The sequence below is a fragment of the Peromyscus leucopus genome, chromosome 13 (assembly GCF_004664715.2).
Source record: "Peromyscus leucopus breed LL Stock chromosome 13, UCI_PerLeu_2.1, whole genome shotgun sequence".
Classification (NCBI taxonomy): domain Eukaryota; kingdom Metazoa; phylum Chordata; class Mammalia; order Rodentia; family Cricetidae; genus Peromyscus; species Peromyscus leucopus.
This window is the reverse complement of record NC_051074.1, coordinates 11,623,855-11,631,319: the sequence shown is the minus strand read 5'-3', so window position 1 is coordinate 11,631,319 and position 7,465 is coordinate 11,623,855. Positions and strand designations below refer to the sequence as shown.

General features: G+C 35.6%; 1 pseudogene; it reads right to left on the bottom strand.

Annotated features, from left to right (window-relative positions):
• Positions 1 to 4,371: 4,371 nt before the first annotated feature.
• LOC114699796 lies at positions 4,372 to 5,013 on the bottom strand (annotated as a pseudogene).
• Positions 5,014 to 7,465: the final 2,452 nt, after the last annotated feature.

Below are 7,465 nucleotides of genomic sequence, written 5' to 3'. Positions count from 1 at the left end.
TTCACTTTTTAGAATATTATGGCATGTATCTTAAGTAGTGTTCCTTTTCAGTATTCATAATTCAATGTAAAATGGACATATGAAGCAACAAATTAGAAACAATTCAATTATATAATTGCAGAAGGCATGAATAGGCATTTTTCTAAAAGGAGTACTCAGATAAAAACTACCTGAACAATAAATCAATAAAATCAGTTCACTGAAAACATGAATCAAGACTAAAATAAGATATGACCATGCACATATCAGTACAATTAAAATAGTGATCATAACAAAAATACGGTGTCTGTGACTTCTTCACATTAATGATGCATAATTTCAACTTGTACCTTCTCTAACTTGGCTTTTTCCAGTCATATGGTCATATATACATACAAATATTTAGTATGTAGTTAGGGATTGTGATGGTTTAATAAAATGGCAAATATATATATATATATATATATATATATATATATAAAACTTGCCTTTTTCCATTTATAATTGTCATATATATACATATATAGTAATATATGTGTATCATTTACCTCTGCCCTTTTCTACCTCCAAAACCTCCCATATAACCCTTTTTCTGTCTTTCAAATTTATGTTCATTTTTTTCTTTAATTGTAGTTACATGAATATATATAGGAATATGTTATGTATAATGTTTTGTATTTATATATATTATATATATAATAGACACAGTCTGCTCAATCTGTATGTTATTTCTTAAAATCATAAATTTTTGGCACTGACCATTTGATATTAAATAACAAATCGATGTGCTTTTCTCCAAGGAAGATTATTTCTCCTACTCTCAATACTCCTTAGTTGCCTATAGTTTGGTGTAGGGTTGAAGCCCTGTGAGCTTCCTCTCATCCATATTAGTATATCAATTTGTTGTCCTTTGTTCAGGGTATGTTTAGACAGCCATGTTGGTGAGTCCTTATGGGTATAGCTTCTGGCATTCTTTGGTGACACACACTCACAGCAATCACTTTGTTCTTCTGAATCCACCAATCTTTATTCCTCTTTTTCCATAGGGATCCCAGATCTTCAGGTTCCAGAGTTGTGTTGTAGATTTATCATTTGGATCAGGACTCCACAACTCTACATTGAGATTGGTTGGGTTTTTCAGTTATGGTCTCCCTCTTCTACAAAGTAAAGTTCACTTGATGAGAGGTGAGAGCTGTACTTATTTGTGGGCGTAAGGACAAATATTTAGTGTGTAGTCAGGGATTTAGGATGGTTTAATGAAGTGGCAGATGTAGGTTCTCCTCCAAGATTCATGACTTCATTAACTCTAGATAGTTGGCTGTATTTTCAGTGTCCAGCATGATTTCCCCTTTGTTGATCAGATTTTAAGTCCTATTGGAGATATACTGGTTGCTGCCAAGGTATGCATGCCACTAGTACACAAGGGTTATCCTGCAATGCTGGTCATTGTTGTCATTATAGCTTGGTAGGATTACCATGGTAATTCCACGGTAGGATTACTTTCGTTAACATGAGTGTTAATCCTTGGGGAGGAAGGTTTCAGCTCATATCCATTGTGTGGCCTCTGAGCCCTATGCCTGAAATGCATGTTGTCTTTAGCAGCAGGGATTTACCTTCCCACCTCTGTGGAGAAGGCTAAGCAGGAGCCTATGTTGTTTTCGGAGTCTCTTGAACAACTCTGACCAAAAATCAGAGTAGTTAATAATGGGATTCCTTATGACTTTTTATGGCATCCTTGTTATTATTTTATTCTTCTGTATTACACTTGTGCTCAACTTTTCCCCCTCTCTATTTCTTACCTGCCCCCAAGTAATGGTTCTTTTTCCTTTCCTGGTTTCTGCTGTTATTCCAGGGTGCATACATCAAAAGATTTGGAGCTAGAGACATCATATGAGAAAGAAAACTAAATGTTTGCCTTTCGAGGTCTGGTTTCCCTCACTCAGTGTGATCCTTTCAAGTTCCATCCTTTTACCTGCAAATTTCATTATTTCATTTTTATTCATGCTCAGTGATATTCCATAGTTTATATGTACCACACTGCCATTAACCATTGTCAGTTAAAGGACATTAGATGATTTCCATTTTCCTAGTTATTATGAATAGAGCAGCAATGGCTTTGTTTGAGCAAGTGTCTATGAAGTAGGTATTAAGTCTCTCAGTCATACGCAAAGTCATATGTAGGTTTAATTTTAGCCTTTGGGATTCTTCACGCTGATTTCAAGAGTGGCTACACCAATTTGTAATCCTACCAACAGTGAATAAAAGTTCTCTTTTACTCATGAGCATCCAGCATTTGTTGTTTGTTTTGATAATCTCTGCCATTCTGATGGGTAAGAAGAAATCTCAAAGATGTTTAGTCATTACATTTATTTCCTACACTATATCTTGGATGACTTCCTCTCCAGAATCCTCACTTTTGTGTCTACAGAAACCTAAGACATATATAAAACTATTCTGAAATTCTTAGTTGAAAGGTATTGAACCTAGCACAGATGATGTGTGGAAAGAGCAGACTGTGACTTTAATATATTAGTACAAGTGAGATTTCAGTATTTTACAACATTATTTTGTGATGTTACAAGTACCTACACATAGGACAAAATGGCATGTGAGTATATATGAGTTATTCTCTGATTTTGCCTTTTTTGAATTATGAAATATATAACCATTTAGCTAAAGAAAATATTATCATGAAGAATACATAGGAACTCTGTGTTTTTAACATTCTATGAATCTATTGTTATTTCAGAATAAAAGTTTAAGAAGAACCTAGTCCTATACAATTTATTATGAACAACTTCTTTCTTATGGTTTCTATTGTGTTAGATACATTAAAAGGATTAAATCTGTCTTTTCACTGCATATAAAAACCGCTGATCATTGTTAAGGTGTATCGGGAGTCATGCATCTAAACTGGTAATAAATGGCTTGTGTTTTCAAAGTGTCTATACATTTTTTTTAGAAGACTGAAAGAATAAGATCCAGTAATTGTCTTATTTGCTGCTCCTAAATTGAAGTATCAGCCTGGAGTGTCATTTTGTATAAAATGAAGCCAAAGTTAAAACTGAATAAATTGTGAGATCATATTGCATCTTAAGTAGTCAAAGCTCCTTTCTGCTCTCAAAGTGATTTATGTTTATTTAACAGGTTTAGTTGAAAAGATGGTGATAGAATGATTAAAGACTTTGGAAAGCACAGAAGCTTTTCCCTCAAGGTAAATGGAGCATATGCAATCTCTGTATTTGCATAAACCTTTTACAAAATGGATGAAGTATAATGTTGTTTAAGAAAAATTATTTGCACTGATCATTCACACATGCACACACACACAAACTTTCAGTGGTAAATGTGCCTGTTTCAATGATTTGGATATATAATTATTAAAATACTTTATAAAAACTGATAATTCAACTAAAACATTTTAAGTTATTCAAATGAGAAGAATTTTTTTCATTGCATTAAGTTCTTGTGATGGTCATATTTAGTTTTCTGCCAGGTACATATTCTATTAGAAATGACATACTCATCCTTTCTCCAGTTTCATACAAATTTTGTTGCCAAGGAGATTTAGATTTCAATATTATTGACACTTCTTTTTATAGAAAACCTCAATTGGTGAAATGTCATATGGGAAATAAATCTGCAGTAGACCAAAACAGCAAAGAAAGAAAAAGGAAGCCTCAAGTCACAAATACTTTGTAAAAATAAAACATACTGTTTTTTAATTAGACTTGAACTTAATATTTTATATTTGCAAATAAAAATGTGACATTAATGATAAATTTGGAGAACTGTTCTTCTCAAGAATAGCTGGCTTACAATGAAGTTTTTAAGTGATACATCATCTATACATCACCACTATCACAGCATAAATACTAGTATCCAACATTATACCCTGAATAATATAAATTTTAGTATTAAAGCATCAAAATATATTTTATAGATTAAACTACCTTACCTATATAATAGAACTCACTAGAAATTGAACAGTCATTACACTGCAATGTACACTGGTCTAATATGTGAAACAAGTGCATAGTTTATTTATCAAAGCCAAATATTTATCACTGAAAATAAGATGAATAAGGGAAACATGTTTGTATTTTATTATGGGTAAATATTGAGCCTAGTAAGAAACTCACCATGTCAGATTCAAAATTTCAGAATGTTATTCACTATTTCAGTGTACCTCAGCACTGCTATTATGATTAACCAAAAATAAAATTTGCAGAGTGCACATCTGCACACAGTGTTTTGCTTTGTAAAATACCTGTAACATATCATTTTAAAGAAGCTAGAAAGGTTCACGAAAAGTGTTCCTCAGATTTTCCCTCTCTGACAAATTTCAGATTAGTTTTAGCCATGGTGGGAGCACCCAACAGGACCCTAGACTTTTTTTTTTTTTTTTTTTTTTTTTTTTTTTACTATGAATGACACTTTATTCAGTCATTTTCTTCACAACTGAAACTCTGGGAATTCAAAATTAACATGTTTGCCTGTGAGCTTCTTATATACACCAGAAAAAGTTTCAACCTTGTGCTCCACATTGTTCTGCTGAGCTTTGCCTAAATGAACCTTTATGAGCCAGCTGCCATCCAGTTTCACGCAGATCCTCTTCCCCACAATCTCACTTGGGAAAACCAAGTCCTCGAGGATGGCGTCATGCACAGCCGTGAGGGTGCGGCTTCTAGGGCGGGTGCATCTGCTTATTTTTCATGCGGCTTTTCCGAGTTGGCTTGGGCAGAATCCTCCTCTGAGCAATGAAGACTATGTGCTTCCCACTGAACTTTTTCTCCAATTCACGAACCAGCCGGACTTTGATTTTCTGAAAAGACTTCAGCTGAGGAACTGGTACAAAAATTATGATAGCTTTCCGGCCACCACCAACTTGGCCCCGGAGATGTTCAGTTCCCGCAGCTGTGCCTTGAGATTGGAGTTCATCTCCAGCTCGAGCAGAGCCTGGGAGATGCCAGACTCGAACTCATGCAGCTTCTCGCCATTGGGCTTCACAGTCTTGGCGCTCATGCTGATCATGGCTTGTCCTTACAGAGTGACCCTAGACATCTTAAGGACGAATTCCTTCTGTCGTCATCCAGCTTCTTCACTGACTTCATTTCTATTTCCAAATGTCCAGTCCAAAGTGCTCCGCTACCTGTAGGTGAACTGTCATTTACCGTCTTGATGTTGACTATTCTGGCGGGTGTAAGAGAAATCTCAAAGTAGTTTTGGTTTGCGTTTGCCTGAATGATGGTTTTGATAGAGAGAAAAACAAATGTGAGTGAAGCAAGTGGAGAAGCGGAGACAATCTAGCAAGATATGAGGGAGGGGCAACCTTAATCAGAAGTTTCTTCAGAGCTCAGGTGTTTGACAACTGGTTCCCATCTATTGTCACTCCCCTTTGGATGGATGTGTAATATTGGGGCAGTAAGACCTAACTAGAAGAAGTATGTTGTTTAGGAATCAGACTTTGAGACCAGCAGCCCAAGTCCATTTCCTGTTCTTTCTCTGCTTCCTGATTTGCCAGAACCTGAGCGAGAACCTGTAGCCAGAGCTGTAAGCTGTTCCTGCTGCCTGCCTTCTTTTCCGTGGTGATTAAGTCCTCTTCAACCGCTGGAAAACTCCATCTTCCCCCGACCCCCTTTGGTTCACAGCCCCTACAAAAGTGAGTACTACGAGTTTTAAGGCTCTTTCGTGTACTGGCATTCAGCTCTGTGGTTGGTAGAGCCTTTGCAAGGTATGTCCAAAGCCTTCAGGTTCATGCCTAACATGACTCATGCCAGATGATCAGTCCCGTGGGTCCATTCATCTTTGTCGTTGTAATTACCTCAGTCAGAGTTAAGTTTTAACTATTTCTTCCTATATGGCCACAACTCAGCTATGACAGCCTCTCGTTTCCAGGGTACTAAACCTGGGTGTACAGTAAACACTATGCTGTGTCTTCAGTGATTAAAAAGAAAGCAAACCTACATGCAGTCATCATGGTTGTATAAAGAATATCACCTTTTCACAAGTGGAGGGTTTTTTTTTTTTTTTTATAATGCCTACTTGATTTTTAACACAAGTTTGTAGCTACTTATTTATTATCAATTACCTGTTTTGGGGAATTATTCTAAGCTAAAGGAGTAATTTTCAATTAATAGTCACACAATTTCAAGTGAATAATGCACTGAAAGAAAATTGTTAAAAATCACAGTAAATTGATTTTTCGAAAGAAAACAATTATATCACCTCCAAATGAATTAGAAAACCTAAGAAATTAACCTAAATTCTACTCATCTTAAATCTCATTTATTTATTAGTTTTCTCTTTTTCTCCTTCTCTCTCTCTCTCTCTCTCTCTCTCTCTCTCTCTCTCTCTCTCTCTCTCTCTCTCTCTCTCTCTCTTCAGGTACATGCACTGTGGTACTGGACAGTGTGGTTTGGTCAGTGGACAATTTACAGGAGTTGAGTCTGTTTTCTTTTTATATGATATGGTACAGGTCATATAGTCCAGGCTAGGCAATAAGTTTTCTTACTCACCCAGCCATCTCCTTAGCTCTACACTCAGTTTTTAATTTAAATTTATTATTAGCAGGATGAATAAGCTTTAAGATAATGATTTATATGATCAAGAAAACACCCACATTTTATTCTTCTTAACATAAAAATAAAACAAAGTAAAAATGTATTGCATAGTTTCAAACTCCTTTCCCTTTAAAAATTATTCTAAATTGTGAATTTGTATTTTAGCCATTATTCTTTCCTTTGTCTAAAAGGCAGTTTAATTTTAACATATAAATTTATGCCATGCCAATTTTAAGAGAGAAGGAAATACTCTCTAATGAAGAATAGAATCATTAAGAGTCAGATGAAATGGTCCAAAATATTGACTTTCTTCTCCTGCATATGCAGCAACTGTTAAATATTCAGTGCCCTATTTCAATACCTTTTGTGGCTATTACTGTATGAATAAAATATGTTGTCAGGGAGCTACTGAAGCTGCTTGTGAGTCAGATGAAGAGGAACTAACCATTGAGATTGTTTGCATGGGATTCACTTCAGATAAAGAATATAGATGAAAATTCATTTAAAATAATACTTAATCAATCTTAACAGCATAATGAAATTATCTGTCTCAGTTAGGATTTCTATTGTTGTAAAGAGACACCATGACCACAGTAACTCTTATAAAGGAAGCATTTAATTAGGGCTGGCTTAAAGTTCATAGGTTCAATTCATTGTCATCATAGCAGGAAGCATTGTGGGACTCAGGCCCACATTGTACTGGAGAGGTAACTGAGAGTTCAACATATAGATTGGCAGACAGCAGGGAGCTGTCTTAGTGAGCCACTAAGCCTGGCTTAAGCTTCTGAAACCTCAAAGCCCACCCCAAATGGCACGCTTCCTCCAGCAAGGCCACACATAATCCAAAAAGGCCACAACTCCTAATAATGCCACTTCTTATGAGCCTATGGGGACCATTTTTATTCAAACCACCACATCATCTG